This window comes from Pseudonaja textilis, chromosome 1 (assembly GCF_049901715.1).
Source record: "Pseudonaja textilis isolate UNSWEBS1 chromosome 1, rPseTex1.2, whole genome shotgun sequence".
NCBI classification, from domain to species: Eukaryota; Metazoa; Chordata; class Lepidosauria; order Squamata; family Elapidae; genus Pseudonaja; species Pseudonaja textilis.
The window spans coordinates 239,050,787-239,067,485 of NC_141990.1; the positions used below are offsets into that span (position 1 = coordinate 239,050,787).

The window sequence follows — 16,699 nt, forward strand, 5'->3', positions numbered from 1 at the left end:
TCAGGCAGCATTCAAATTGAATAAAATAAACAAATATATAAATAAAGACAAGCTTTACATCATATGAATATCTGGCTGCATTTTATTATGGGCTGTATTATAGCTAGTTAGCATAATGTTGAAAGAGATTGTAGTCTGATCAAAAGTAGAGGCCATTTATAGTAATGCTGAGAAATCAGCAAAATGGATAGACAGTAATTCTGGGCTAAATTGCCTCTTCTCTGTGTAATTTCTTATTGCCTATGCTGAACAAGTGATTTTCATCACACAATGGTTGGGCATGCTCATTGTGTTAGGCCTAATGTGCCTGATTGCTCGCCCTGGCCCACTTGCTGCAATCAACTCACCATGGCCAATTCACCACAGGAAAATAGTTTCACTAATATTGAAGAAATAGTGGAATAGCACCATTAAAGAAAGGATGCAAAAGGAGGGACAAAATAAAATGTGAATGACAAAAATTAAAATATTTTTAAAATTATTTTAAATAATTAATTGGAATTGTTGAATTTTCCCATAGTGAGTTGTCCTGTGGAAATTTGGCCGTGGTGAGTTGGCCGTGGTGAGATGATGATGGCAAGTTGGCTGCAGTGAGTTGTCCCATTCCATGGTATCTTAGCCAATCAGGCAGGAGTTGGTTAAGGAGTTGGTTATTAGAATTGATAAACTGTGGTTGATGACTTAGTGTGATGTGCGAAGCCTGACATGTACTTTTTGCAAATATACCTATTTCTGTTACATATTAGTGTTTCAGTTTTTGTGCACATTTAATGGCATACTAAAGGTTAACTGGACCAGTTATTTAGGAGTTCATATCAATTATCAATACAAAAAATCCAGAGTAATTTTCAGTAGAAATCTAAAGATGTAACAGTGATGAAGCAACAGTACATCAGATAGTATGATGTTCATTGTTAGGGAAAATCAAAAGAAAGTCTTTGATGTCTTAAGGATTGCAATATTACTGTAAGATGAGTTCCTTTGGATACAAAATTCCAGAAATGGAGAAATGCAATAGAAAAATCTTTATACTTGACTTCCATTTGGCTTATCTCAGGTGACAGGAACATTGAAAGACTCTAAAATTAATTTTAATATCATGCTAGGGTAGACTAGTGCCCCTTAACCCAACCGTATAGAGATTTCTATACAAGGAAGCCTCAGGGTAGTCCACAGGTGATATTTATTCTGGTCTGTGTTTGGCCGTATGTTCACATGGTATCAAGAGGCCTTTTGTAACTGAACCATTAACTTCTGGTCTCTTGTAGTGCTGGAAGAAATGTTGCAAGAATGATTATCCCATGTTGGCTCCTAAGCCAGGGTTTCCCAATCTTAGTAACTTTAAGACGTGTGGACTTCAACTCCCAGAATTCCCCAGCCTCAAGGGAAGGGCTGCCTGGAGAATTCTGGGAGTTGAAGTCTATACTTCTTAAAGTTTCCAAGGTTAGGAAACTGTATTATGAACAGTGGAGCAGGCAATTTCTTCTTGGTACCTCTCCGCTTCTTGGATTTCTCCATCCCTGCTGAAATCATGGTGCCATTTCAACAGGCTTTATTTAAACTGCTTAAATAGAAATTAAGGCACTATCATATTTTATCACTATTGCACCAAGTTTTCCTGGAGCAGTGGATTTTTTTTTTCCTTTCAGTGAAAACTAAGTGGGGATGTAAACAATTCCTAACTCCCAATGACTTGGGGGCATTTTACAAAATTTAAGAAAATAAAACAAAATTATGTGCATCTAGAAGAGTGACTCCCAACTTTTGCAGCTTGGTCACTCAGTTGATGGGAATTGGATTATGCAAATAGTGGGCCATGCACATGTAGCTCAACTTATGCAAATGGCGAACTTTATTCAAGGTGGAAAACATATCTAATACTGCTTCCTCCTATTATTTTCTCCACAACAAAAATAACAACCCTGTGAGGCAAGTTGGGCTGGGAGTGACGGAGATTGGTCCAAAGTCAGTCTTTTTCATGCATAAGGTGGGGGCTAGAAATCAGTCTCTTGGTTAACCATTAGCTTTCATATGAATATAATTTATGCGAACAAAACAAATATATTAAAAATGGCTATTGGGGAATTTATGACTGTTTTTTCAAACTTTTACAGTCCTACCCTTTCCTAGATGGCAAAGCTACAAGATCAAGACATTAAGCACTAGTTATGCAATGTCACAGCAGTAGCAAAAAAAAGTGGAATTAAAACAGAACAGAACAGAATAACAGAGTTGGAAGGTGTTAAGTTTGAGCAATGAGAGGCTGAACCAGAGCATGAGTGCAACAGTACTTTATTTTACAAATAAAGGGCTGACCGTGCTTGCCAAGCCTGGAACTGGCTCACAGCAATCAGCAGCCAGTTGGACCCCGCAGCCTGCTTTTATAGCTGGCTGCTGGGGAGAACCAACCAATGGGGAATGGGGAAATAACGCCCACACAAAGTGAGTGGACCTGAGTGAGAACTCCTTGAGTCCTCAGGACATAACACCCCTTCCCCCCAGATGCAAACACGCATAGTCCTTGAGGTAGATGGGGGTTTGTGTTGGCGCCCGGAGCGGCGCAACTCGGGAACATTGTCTGACTGTTCGGTATCAGTCTGTGACGGTTGAGCTGGCATAGTGTCGCCAACACTCTCTCTGGACTGGGCATCCTCGGAAACCACCGGGTTGGTTTCTGGGGTCAACTCTCGAGGGTTGGATCCGGTTGGTCAACTCTCTGGGCACTGTCGTCCGAGTTTGGGCTGACCGGAACGACCGCTGGCGCAGACTGGTCACTGGGTGCGGTGTGGCTGGGTGGCGGATGAGACAGTTCCCCTTCGACTGGAGACTCTGGATTCTTGTTTGCGAGGTTGCTGAGGCGCCTTCTGAGTTGGTCTATGTGTCTCCTCCAGGCGCGACCATCCTCCAGCCTTACTCTATACGATCTCGGCCCGGTGGCGGCGATGACCTCGCCCGGAATCCAAAGTGGGTCCCCAGCGAAATTCCTTGCGAATATCGGCTCCTGTAACATAAAATGTCTAACCCCAAGTGGAAGCGAGGGAGAGTCAGGGCAGTATTGTGGGTGCAGTCTATCTAATACAGTCCTCAGGCGCCGGCCCATCAGAAGTTCCGCTGGGGACTTATTGGTGACTGTACAGGGGTTGAGTGTTGGCTCATCAGGAACCGTGAGAGTTTGTGGTGCCAGTCATCTCTGCCAAACCTAGCGAGGGCCTCTTTGGTGGTCCTGACGGCCCTTTCAGCCAACCCATTACTCGCAGGGTGAAATGGGGCTGTGAAAATGTGGCGAATGCCTAGGTTGGCTGCAAAACGGCTGAATTCTACTGATGCGAACTGTGGGCCATTATCGGAGACCAAGGAGTCGGGTAGTCCATGTGTAACAGGCGCGTTAACACGTTGGTGATTGCTAGTGTGGTGGTCGTGGATAGCTGCGCCACGTCTATCCACTTGGAATAAGCGTCCACGACCACTAGGAACATCTTTCCATGCACGGGCCGGCCAGATCGATATGGATTCTAGACCAAGGGCGCTGGCGCTCTCCCATCTGGTAGGGGTGGCGATGGGGGAGCAGGACGGGATTCCTGGCAAATGCTGCAGGAACTTACCCAATTGACAATGTCCTCGTCTAGACCCGGCCACCACACGTAGCTGCGTGCCAACGCTTCATTCTCACAATGCCGGGGTGTCCCTGTGCAACGCTTCCAGGACTCGGGTGCGCAGCGAGGTCGGAATGACCACTGAGTGCCCCACAGAAGACAACCCTGCAAACTGGACAGCTCCTGCATGCGAGTCTTAAAGGGTGCGAATTTGTTATCAACATTGCCTCCCGGCCACCCCCTACTCACCCAGTCGAGCACCTGGGCGGCGTTTGGTCTGCCTTGGTTTTGGCGGCGATGTCAAGGGCGGTGATGGGCAGGTCCAACTGGGTGATTTCAAAAATGGCATTGACAGGAGCTGGGTCTTCAGCCGGAGCGGGTAAGGGCAGCGACTGAGCGCGTCAGCGTGGGATAGGGTTTTGCCCGGGCGGTGGATAAGTTTGTATGAGTAGGCCGCTAGGAAAAGTGTCCATCTTGTCATCCGAGGGAGAGGACTTGAGGTGTCTGTTTGTCGCCGGCCAGTAGGCCCAGGAGGGGCTTATGGTCGGTGACCAGTTCAAGAAGTGGCCAAAAAGGAATTCGTGAAACTTTTTCACGGCTGCAACAGCTGCTAGGGCTTCCTTGTCTATTTGGCTGTAATTTCGCTCCGTGGCCGAGAGCCCTGGAGAAAAAGGCGATGGGGGCCTCGGCGCCATTGGCGAGTCGGTGACTAAGGACCGCCCCAATTCCAAAAGGGGATGCGTCTGCTGCAGTACTAAAGGAAGGTTGGGGTCGAATTGTATGAGCACTGCCTCTGACGTAAGTAGTGATTTGACGGCGTTAAACGCCTGGTCTTCTTTGTGCCCCCAGTGCCACGGTGACTTTTTGTCTAGTAATCTGTGTAGGGGTTCGGCTACTGAGGCTTTATGGGGCAAAAGGATGCATAAAAGTTTAGGAGCCCCAAGAAAGCTTGTAGCTCCGTTTTGGAGGTCGGTGTGGGAGCTTGTGGATCGCCCTGACCTTGGACTCCAGGGGTGAATGCCAGAGGCGTCAATTTTATAACCCAGAAAGTCCACCTGTCTAGTGGCAATGGCGCATTTTCTTTTTTTTAACTTGAGGCCATGCTGTCTGAACCTCTCTAACACTGCTCGCACTCTCTGGAAGAGTTGGGGTCTGTCCCTGGCCGAGACCAAGATGTCGTCGAAGTAGGGTACTACACCAGGAGGCCCTGTAAAATCCGCTCCATGAGGGATTGAAAAATACCCGGGGCAACACTTACGCCAAATTGGAGACGCTTGCATCGGAAGGCACCCCTGTGAGTGACGATGGTCTGCAGTTCCGCTGTTTGGTTATCAACAGGGAACTGTTGATATGCTTGAGACATGTCCAATTTAGCAAAAATACTGCCCGGTTCGAATGTGTGTAATAAGTGCTGAATGACGGGCACGGGGTAGGCGCTAACTTGTAAATATTTATTGATTGTTGTCTTGTAGTCCGAGCAGATTCTCAGGCTACCATCTTTTTGAGGGTGTGACAATGGGCGTCTCCCACTTGGCGAAATCTGTTGGCTCAATGACCCCTTGTTTTAGTAGTTTATCCAATTCAGCCGTCTAGTTTTGGTCGAATAGCAAATGGAACTCTACGTGGTTTTAATCTGATTGGGACTGCCTGGGGGTCAACGGTGAACGAGATGGGGGTTCCATTATAACACCCCAGCTCCTCGCTGAACACATCTGCGTAGTCAGCTAATAAGGAGTCAGTGTCTGAGGGTGAGACAGCATGGACTCCTGTTAACCCTAGGCCGAGGTGGGGAAACCAATCGAGCCCCAATAAGGTGGGTAGATTGCCGTTAACTACCACTAGAGGTAGGTGGCCTTTAAAAGCTCTAAAACTGACAAAGAACTTGCCTCTGCCGATCACGGGAATGGCCTTCCCCTGGTAGTCCTTCAGACCGAACTGGCATCTCTGAAGCCGGGTAGTAGATAGGCTGGGGTGGAGTCTCTTGAGGGTGTTCCACGAGATTATTGAGAGCGCTGACCCTGTGTCAACCTCCATGTGCACGGTTTACCTTCTAGGGAAACGAGAGAGAAATTTTACTAACAGAGTGGCAAGTACGCCTGGCAAGGCGGTGCGTGCGACAGTTTAATACTTGCCTCTGTGGTCCCGAGTGCGAGGACGGGGTCTTTGTGCAGCGCTTTGGGGGCTTGGCAGACTCTCGCAATGTGCCCCCTCTTATGGCAGTTGTTGCAAACGGCTCCTTTAAACTTGCAGGTGGCCCTTTGATGTGATCCCCACAGGCTAGGCACAGGGTGATGTGCTTGGGTGGACCGGTGTATTCTTGTTTGGCCCTTACCTGCGACCGTCTGTCATTGGTGAGGCGATGGACATCGTTCTCATCGTTGTGGCCTTCCTCCGCTTCCACCTCTTCGGAATGGACTGGGAACGCTGCTAGCTTGGCGCTTGGGCCCTGAATTTCGGTGGCTGAGTTCGATTGCTAGCTCGGCTGCTAGGGCCTCCTCTACCGCTTGTGCGAGGTTGAGGTCTTTTTAGCTAGCAGTCGCTCTGTAGGTTGAGATCCTTGACCCCACAAACTAATTGATCGAGGAGCATGTCCTCCAGGTATGTTCCAAACCCGCAGTGCAGGGCTGCTGTTCTGAGGGCGGCCATATATTGGTTGATGGTCTCCTTACTTGATTGCTTCCTCATTCGGAACGTGAACCTCCTGGCGATTTGTGAAGGCCTGGGAGCGTAGTGGTTTGTGAGGATCTCAAGCAACTCGGACCACGGAACGTTTTTCAATTCTCTCGGCGCCACGAGTGCTGCAGCGGTATCGTAAACGGTGGCTCCGCAGTAGATTAGGAAATAGGATTTTTCCGATGCTCTCCCACATCCGACAGGCCGACCGCATCGATGTAATGATTGAAACGGTTCTTATACGATTCCCACTTCTCTTCGTCTGGTTTAAACGCCGGAATACTGGATTGGAACTCATGGTGCTGGAACGCTGGGCTACCTGCGGAAAAAATCTCTCTGGGACTACAACGCTGTGAGTTACTAGTGATATCAGCTCTGGAGAGGTTTTTGCTACCCTCTCTTTCTCTCTCTCTGGGTTACCACGTTGGCTGCTAGCCGTTGGAGGTGTCTTGATTCGCGCCAAAAAGTGGGCGTTAGTGACTCTCACAGCGCTGTGCTGTGATTCCTACTGGCTCGAAATTCAAATGACACCCGCTTGAATTTGCGCCATGTGCAGAGCGGCTGCGGCTCGCAGTGCTTCACTTTCCCCGTAGCGGGGCTAACAAGCGGCTACAGACGCTTCTAACTATTTGACTCAGACCGCTTTCTCTGGCTGCGGATCTGCGTTTGCTCTTTTGATCGCTCGTTTCGCTAGCTGACCGCTCTCTCTGGCTGCGGATCAGCGTTTCCCTTGTCGCCAGCCGATCGCTCTCTCTGGGCTGTAGATCGGTGGCTAGTGACTCAGCGGTTGCAAGGTGCTTCTGGTAGCCATCCCATCCTCGTCGCCAGTGTTAAGTTTGAGCAATGAGAGGCTGAACCAGAGCATGAGTGCAACAGTACTTTATTTTACAAATAAAGGGCTGACCGTGCTTGCCAAGCCTGGAACTGGCTCACAGCAATCAGCAGCCAGTTGGACCCCGCAGCCTGCTTTTATAGCTGGCTGCTGGGGAGAACCAACCAATGGGGAATGGGGAAATAACGCCCACACAAAGTGAGTGGACCTGAGTGAGAACTCCTTGAGTCCTCAGGACATAACAGAAGGGATCTTATAAGTCATCTCGTCCAACCTCTTGCCCAAGCAGGAGATCCTACATCATTACTGACAGATGGTGGTTCTGTCTCTTCTTGAAAGCTTCCAATGATGAAGTTCCTACAGCTTCTGAAGGTAAGCTGTTCCATTGGTTGATTGTTCTCACTGTCAAAAAATTTCTCCTTATTTCCAGGTTGAATCTCTCCTTGATCAGTTTCCATCCATGATTCCTTGTTGAGCCTTCAGATGCTTTGGAAAATAGATTGTCCCGCCCCTCTCTGTCAGACTCTCTGCACCTCTACCTATGTTTGATCAGAATGAAAACCAGTTTAGCAAGATGCATTTATTTGTATCCTACCTTTATTACTTTTACATGGAAGGCAACATATGTAATGCACCTTCCTCCTCCTATTTTCCCCACAACCTCAACTCTGTGAGGTGGATTGGCTGAGATGGAGGTGGGAGGGAGAGAAGGAAGGAGAGAGAGAGAGAGACAGGGAGAGGGAGAGGGAGAAGGAGAGGGAGGGAGAGAGAGAGAGAGAGAGAGATAATATGACTGACCCAAACCTGGCTTTCATGGCTAAGATGGTACTTGAACTCATGATCTCCCACTTTCTAGCCTAGTACGTTAACCACTAGACCAAACTGGTTCTAGATCATCTAAGTGTCAAAATACACTACACTTCTCCATACCAGATTCTGCATAAAAGTCCAGATTGATTCACTGTAAGCCTTTTTGGGTGGCAAGCCCTTATAGCCAACATTCCATCTATTGCTATAACTAAACTGTTATAAAACAAGCCTTTCTCTTCCCACCCACATCTGGTACAGTTCAAAGCTGAGCTATAAGAACAGTCTAGAGGAAATAGAAGCCCCATTATGGATTAAAGATTTTAGCAGCTGATTTGCAAGGCAGCATTTTAACATTAGACCACATTCCCTTTAGCATGTGGCACATGCTTGTATTATTTATGTAGCTGCAGATATTGTTTCAATGATAAGTCCATATAAAGTTCCACAGAGGCAAATTATCCACCCATCATGATCCCTCCTCATCCAGGATTCCAAATTGATAATTATGCACTGTGTAAAATTACTTTTCCCATTATGTTTTATTTGTTACTGGGTTGTTCCATTGGTCAACTTGAGCTGTTAAACAAAGGGGAATAAAGAACATTAGACTGACATTCTCTACGCCTTTCATTATTTAATATCCCATTTTATAGCCTCATGTCACTGCCTATAAATCTTGTCTTTGTCTGTACAAGCTCTGTGCATTACAGGAAGCTTGAGCCTGGATTCTCAGCATGAAAGTTGATCAAGATTGAACATAAATATTTTGTTGCTTTTGACAACATTCTATTCAAGGGTGCTCTTGCATCTAGGGTTACAATTCTGCACCAGCTTATCGAGAAGTGAGACCCACTGCAATCTGACTTTTCAGGAAGAAAAGAGTCTGAAACATGCTTAGTTTTGCAGGTACTGAAAAGTAAGCTTTTGAGCCTAGTTTTCTTTTCTTTTAACTCTTTAATCATTCCACAAAATAATTAGAAATCATTTCATTCAATTAAAATTGTACTCTCATTTTATGGAATAAAACAATTCTTTAATTAATCTATAGAAACCTGAGATGTAATTTCTTGATCCCTTATCTGGGAAGGTATTTTAAATCCTGGATTACATAACTGGCATTCCCAGTCTATTAATAGCCATTGGTAAAGATATTTAAAATGCCTGAGTGAATGTCCAAATTCAACAGCTTGACAGTTGCTGTCTAAATTATGCCTGTTGCTTTCTTGTGCTCTTCATTTCTGAAATCTATACCTCTTCTCTTTAGATCCTTTTTTGTATTGCTTTTCCCCTGCAGTGACCCAATTTCCTCATTTAGTGGAACCCTTATTTGTGCCACATTTTTATTTGAGTGGATGGCAGGTGGGAAATTCTAAGTGTGGATAAAATTAAGATGATACCTCCCTTTCATTGCATAATTGCCCAGCTAAATGTGTGAAGTGTCCTTGGGTTTTGCCCTTTTGGGGGGTAGAATGAGCAAGAGGGGAGTGTTTTGCTTTCCTTAGGGCAGGGGTGTCAAACACATGGCCCACAGGCTGGATCCAGCTAGTGAAAGGCTCGCGAACCATCTTGGAGACAGTGAGAGATCGGCCCCAGCTGCCCCGGCCTCAGTCACGCCCACTCAATTGGCTGCGATGACCAGGTCACACCCACCCCAAACCTCCAAGGGTGAACAAAATCCCAACACAGCCTGCAATGGGATTGAGTTTGACACCCCAGCCTTACGATGACGTGTTATAGTTTGTGGATGGTCAGGAATTAATGAGAGAATGTGGCCTCTTAGTGGTTTCAGTATTTGTTGAGAATTATTTGTTGTATTACAGGTAGTCCTTGACTTATGCAATTTCTGCTGCCAAGCAAGATAGTACTTAAATGTGTTTGCCCAATTTTACAATCTTTCTTGCCACAGTTGTTAAGTGAAATGCTGCCGTTGTTAAATTAGTAATACGGTTGTTAAGTGAATCTGGCTTCCCCATTGACTTTGCTTGTCAGAAGGTCACGAAAGGCAATCACATGACCCAGGGACTCTGCAACTGTCATAAATATGAGTCAGTTGCCAAGCATCTGAATTTTGATCTGTGATTGCATGGTTTTATGCATGAAAACCAGTCATAAGTCACTTTCAGGGCCATTGTCACTTTGAACAGTCACTAAAGGAACTCCTGAACAGGTAGACCTCGATTTATTTTAGTGACTATTCAAAGTTACAAGGGCATTGAATCGTGACTTCACACTTAATGACCATTGCAGCATCTCCATGGTCATGTGACCCAAAATCAGACGTTTGACAACTGACTCATAGTCATGACCGTTGCAGTGTCCCAGGGTGACCTCATTCCCTTTTGCAACCTTCTGACAAGCAAAGTCAATGGGGAAGCCAGATTCACTTAACAACCATGTTACTAATTTAACAACACCAGCCATCCACTTAACAATTATGGCAAGGAAGGGAAAAACTCACTTAACAAATGCCTCACTTAGTAACAGAAATTTTGAGGTAAATTGTGGACATAGGTAGAGGACTACTTGTACTACTTGTACTTCATTTTGTCTTTCCAGGAAAAAACATTGTTTGTGATTGTGATTGTGCAGAAGACCTGTATGTATCCTTTTGATGCTTCTCGCATGGATGTTTTATGCTTCCCTTTGGTCTGAGGGAATGCTTAGAGTTTTGTTTAGAGTTAAATATGATCTCTGTGTGTTTTGGTCGGCATTTGTCTTTTCATCCCAGGTGACTGTGCCCAAGGTTTTGTGTGCATGGGCATATACTTTTTTCGTGTGTGTGTGTGTGTGTGTGTGAGAGAGAGAGAGAGAGAGAGAGAGAGAGAGAGAGAGAGAGAGAGAGAGAGAGAGAGGGAGAGGGAGAGGGGGAGAGAGATGTTTATACATAGTGAGGAATATATTTTGCAAGTCAGTATGGTGATTTTTGTAGTGGTTGTGATTGTTTATGTCTCATTACTTTCTTTTCTTAGGAGATTAATATGTTGTTTTGCTGTAAGGGCAAATAGATTTTTGGCATTTAGTTCCAGAGCAAATGTCTGCCCTTTAGCTCAATTTCTTAGGCAAGCAACTTATCATTTGTGACATTTTAGCCAAGCCAAATTGGCAACCATTGTTTTGATGTTTATGATAGTTTCTTAAATTTTAATGAGAGTTTTGATGATGCGTAGTCTTTAACATGCATTGATGTTTCACCCCAGTGATAATTGTGTCTAAAGTTGGTTTGTGTTTTTCTAAGATGTGTTATCCCGCTCCTTATGATTAGCTTTCCCTATGGCCGTTGCGTCTTACAAATCTAGAAATAGCATGTGACAGGATAGCTCAGGGCTTATTTCAGATTTGTGAGACAAATAAGAATATCAAAGGTTGTAATGTACAATCATTCATTAAACCACAGCTTAATAAATATGGGTTAAAACATGGTTTTGCTTTTATATTCCAGGGGAGAAAATAGTTGATTTTGCTCCACTGATCTCTGAAGCTATCCTATATTAATAATCTCAGACTCCGAATATATTCTGTGCAGCGCATACCAGCTCTGCACAGCAATAGAATTTGCTCCTTAATGACTAATTACAGTCCATTTTCAGAACTCACATAATTTAATTATTTAAGAACCTTGCAGTGCATTTACTACAAAGCAGAGATATTCATAATTCCAACTGCGCATTATCTTTGAAGTGAATTCACTTTAAAAAATTACACACTGAAATAAATGAAAATATGTTACAGAAAATAGAATGTTCTTTTCTCTTGCCCTCCTTCTTCAATGCAATTATAATACTTTTTATTTAACTCTCCAGTGTCAGAAGATACACAGCACAGTGAACAGAATTTTTAAGAGTTGGATTCTCAAGCCCCTTGACTTGTTGAAGCAAAAATCTTAATACGATATTTTAAAAGCAAACATGGCACAGATTGTGATAAGTCAACATTCCTATGATTTTGTTTCATGGTGTAATTGCAAGTAATTCAACTTTTTTGCTTGGTTAATTCACTGCTTATTATGATTCCATGTTGTTCTCTTATAGCCACTGGATGAAAATTTCAATTTTTAACAAGTGTTTAATTATTTATTGTTTTTAAAATGTTCAGTGTTCGTGTGCATTTTCTTGAGTTGCAAAGCACATTAAACATTTCTGAAAAATGGAGATTCTTGAATGTTTATATGTCTGTTGATATCACATGGCAATTCAAGAATTCTAATCTTAAATACTCCAACTAAAAACAGCAAAGAAGAAGACTGCAAACGAGCACCTACAGTTTGGAAAGCCCTTTTATTGATCACTATTTTATTTTATTGCTTTCTCCTTGTTAGTCATAAAACAAAGATTTGCTGAAGCTCACTAACTTTTCTGCACTGAGGCCATTTTCAAGCAGTGAAATCAATGAGAAAGGAAATAGTCATAGCTGAATGCTTCTTCTCTCATGGAGAAATTGAATAACAACTTAGTTATTTTATGATTGTCCTAATTAATATTTATTTTTGTAGAGTTGCATAGCTACCATAAAATACCCATGGGTTAACCTCATGAATATTTGTTTTTCCACTTGATGTTCGACTTGGAGTACAAATATGGCTTTTTTTAAAAAAAATGGTATGAATTTACATATCACATGACGTTAATCCAATAGCATAGTTGCAAATTGAAGTGGCCTTTTTATTGGTGCATGGGAGAGGGGGAGGAAAGAGTTAAAAGCATTAATATGTAACTGAATTAAGAGGTAAAAACATTAACATAGCTAAGCGCTCTGGATCAGTTGCATAACTGCAATTTCTGTGGCCAATACCCGCCCCTATGGAAAAGCCTCTCTCTTCCCTTGAAATTTGAGTGGTCCCAAGTCTGCCAGTCTTTTAGATCTGGTTCTTCTAAGGCTTCTGCTATCAGAGAATGCAGGAATGATGAGTTGCATGCTTGGTTCCTGGAGTGGTATGTTTTAGTTTATTACGCTTTGTTTTTCTCTCTCTCATTTTTCTTTGTACCTGTTGTTTTTACCTAAATTAATTGCCCAGAAATACTTGGCAAGTAGACAGCCAGATCCATCAATCAATCAACCAAGAAACAATCAATCAGATTTTTGATGAAATGCTTGTATTCTTTGCCATAAATAAATGCTTGCCCAATTGTCTTCATGCAAAAAGGATCAGATATTTCATTGTGTTTAATATTTCGTGGAGAAAATGCACCCTGGATTCCATCGTTCCATTTATTTCTGAGCCAATAATCCTCTCTTTGTGGAAAAAGAAAATGTCAAAAATGGAGAGGATATTAAAGTAACAATAATACTAATTTCTCCCTGATTCATCTGAGCTTCCAAAAAGATGCTTTCATGCTCTGCCTTTACCAGGGCAACTAATCCAATACATTATGTGCCATAAAAATTGTGCAATCATTTTTGACTTTCTAACTGTTTACACTGAATTCATGTCTATAAAAATTGATCATTACTGTAAACTTATTTTTCCCACTCCGGCTATCACATAGATTCCTACTTCTGTTGCTCTAACGTAAGTAACCAAACCCTGTGAAAACCTTCATTAAATACTGTTCATCACGTATCAAATGGGCAGAGTGAAAAATAATAATAATACTATTAAAGATAACAAATAGTTTCAAATGTTCTGTTCTTGGGTCATAAGTATTTTACTGAAATGCTTTTTTAAAAGGTCCTTATTATATTGCATACTGATTCAGCCTCTCTGCCAGTCCTTTTCTTTCACGCCCTTTCATACTTTTTGTTGTTGTTGTTTGACTGAATCTAGTGCTTCATTGTCTGGGTACACTTTACAGCTGGATAAAGCGCTTTGTTCCCTTGACTGAGTTTGTGCTGTTCTTTGGCCTTGTTTCTCAATGCTATCTCACTGCAGCAGCAGACATTGAAAACATGCTATTCCCACACCCACCAAACACAACGCTTGGGGGATAAGAACTGCACCATTGATAGAGTCTGCATTCTTTCCCACTGGTTCCCACCAGAATGTTGCTAACAATTTCCCGGACCTTATCAAATTAAAAAAGAAGAAGAAGCTATTGAAAAGTGGAAACAAAACATCAGACTTCATTGTTGGGCAATGTTGATTGCTATCATCTGTGTTTTCCAGCATTCTACATGAAGCCTACAAACATCACCTAATACAGATCTTCAGATTAACTGTGGACAGGTATTGTTCAGTACCGTTAATCTTTCATCCTAGCTTTTCAGAGAATTTTGACACTTTCCATTTTTTAACCCATTGGTTGCCTCTACCTGATATACTGAGAAAGACTCAAGTTAATTTCCAAAGCTGTGCTTTCCTCTTATATAACTGAAGAACAGAATGTTCAGGACTCACTGCAGAATTATTGGGCTGTTAAACTTTGATCTAAGTAGACAATTATTCTGGATTTAATTCTCCTAATTAATCATTCTAAACTGTAAGCTGCTTAGAGTTACTTAGTAGGGTGGCCAGTGAATAATTCTGATGAATTAATAAATACAATTTCAAATCTTGATTTTGGTATATTTACATATTTCAGTATTGAAAGAAATAGTAGTTACCTGAAAAAAAAAAGACAAGCACAACACAACTAGAAACAAGAATCCCTTCTATTATGTTGGCTTATAATATACATTATATTATATTATAATTAATATTTCATATCTTTGTATTGTATTGTAAATAGTAGTCAGGATAATGATATATATCCTTGAGGAAACACTGAAGTACTTGAACAACAAAGTTACCTGTTGCATGTAAAACTTGAACAGTGGTTGTCATATTTCTGCGCTATTATACCCAACTTTTTCCCAGTAAAATAGAGAACTGTGAAATTCCACCCTGCAAAAGTTGGTAATAGATCCTGGGAAATGTACTGATGTTAGAATAGGTTATTATCAATATGTAGAGGATACATAATTTGATTTGTCTATCTCTTTAAAGCCACATGGGATTGTACAGTATTGCTGTGAAGTTACACTCAATTCAGTAAAAATTGCTAATGCCCAAAAATGAGAATTAAACTGCAGTAAAGTGTAGTACCACTGAAAGAACAGATTCATAATTTGTAAGTCATATTATTAAAACTATTGGACATATTTAATGCATTAACTGATGTCATGTTTCTAATATCTGAAAAAAGAATACATGGATATTTTTGTTTAGCAAGTAATGTAAAAATAGGTTTCTTCACTAAAAATATCAAAAAACTAATATGGGGGGGGAGGAACCATAATTAATTATTGTAGGAGTTTTAGTTTTCTACCTTATAATACAGGTAGTCCTTGAATTACAACAGTCCATTTAGTGACTGTTCAAAGTTACAACGGCACTGAAAAAAAATGACTTATGACCATTTTTCATACTTACAACCATTGCAGCATCCCATGGTCATGTGATCAAAAATAAGTGGTGCATATTTATGATGGTTGCAGTGTCCTGAAGTCATGTGATCTTCTGACAAGGAAGGTCAATGAGGAAATTAAATTCATCTAACAACCATATTACTAACTTAACAAATGCAGTGATTCACTTAATAGCCATGTCAAGAAAAGTCATAAAATGGGGCAAATTTCCTTAACAAATGTTTTATTTAACAACATAAATTTTGGACTCAATTATGATCATAACTCAAGGACTACCTGTACTTTTTTAAAGTAAAAGGATAGTATATAAATCCACAAAAAATGCACTGAAGAAATAAATTGGGTTAGATGGAATTCATTCACAGGGAATGGACATCGTTCTTTTTACATATTGCACAATGCATGAATTTAGTCCCATGATTACTTATTGAAGGGTTAAAAAATATTTGACATGCCCTTGTAATAGTTAATTTAAGATATTCTTTAGACAATAAATTTTGAGCTCTGCCAAGATTAATTTAAATATGAATTGGCTCAGTGTACAGATTTTGTTATACTAAGAATTGGCTGGCATTTTCCTTAAAACTCATATAAATAGGGGTGGGATTCTACCAATTCGCACCTATTCGCTAGAACCATTGTTAACATTCTAAGCAGCCCGGAGAACTGGTTGTTAGAAGAAATTACTGGCCTAATCCTGTAAGGAAGGCAGGAAGGAAACACTCTGGTGTTGCTTACAGAAACTGCCTCTCCATTAACCCTTATTATCTTCTTGGCAGGACTAGACTTCCTGTCTCAGGAACAACTCTGGAGTTTTTTTACCCTCCTTTGTGGGTACTTTGCTTGTGTGGAGTGACCATTCAAAGTTACAATGGCACTGAAAAAAGTGGCTTATAACCATTTTTCACACGTATGACTATTGCAGCATCCCCACAGTCATGAGAGGCCAGATAAGGAGATGCGTCGATGTGAGTGATATTGAGTTGGCTACACCCAGACAATAACATGACCACCAAGCCATGTCCACCCAGTCACATGACCACCAAGCCGTGCCCACCACCTAAGCCATGCCCACAGAACCGATTGTTAAAAATTTGAATCCCACCCCTGCATATAAACTCTGATTTGAAAGACATAAATACAAATATTTCATAGGTTGTTCATGGTTGTGATTGCTATGCAAATGTGCATTTTTAGACTTTTTTTCAAGTTAAAATCTTCTCTTTGGCTGAAATTTTGGTTGTTTGTAAATGTAACCAAGCACCATTTTGGCAGCGACAATTCTCTGAGCTCATTATGTATTTATACAATTAAATTTTGGGTATGTATAGTTTTATTAAAACTTTTTGTTTAAAAAGAAGATAAAAACCAATAGAAACTAATAGAAAGGAAGAAAAAAGAGAAAAATGAAAGAAAAAGTAAAAAGTGCAAGAAAAGAAGAAAAAAGTTC

At 41.8% G+C, this 16,699-nt stretch overlaps 1 long non-coding RNA gene across 1 annotated transcript in view; it reads left to right on the plus strand.

Moving 5' to 3' along the window:
• Positions 1 to 2,132: 2,132 nt before the first annotated feature.
• LOC148128120 (uncharacterized) overlaps positions 2,133 to 16,699 on the plus strand; it is a 32,108-nt gene continuing 17,541 nt past the window's right edge. Inside the window, exons 1-2 of the long non-coding RNA XR_015741368.1 lie at positions 2,133 to 2,239; positions 7,347 to 7,470. This is a non-coding gene — a long non-coding RNA (uncharacterized LOC148128120). The remainder of the gene's footprint in view (positions 2,240 to 7,346; positions 7,471 to 16,699) is intronic.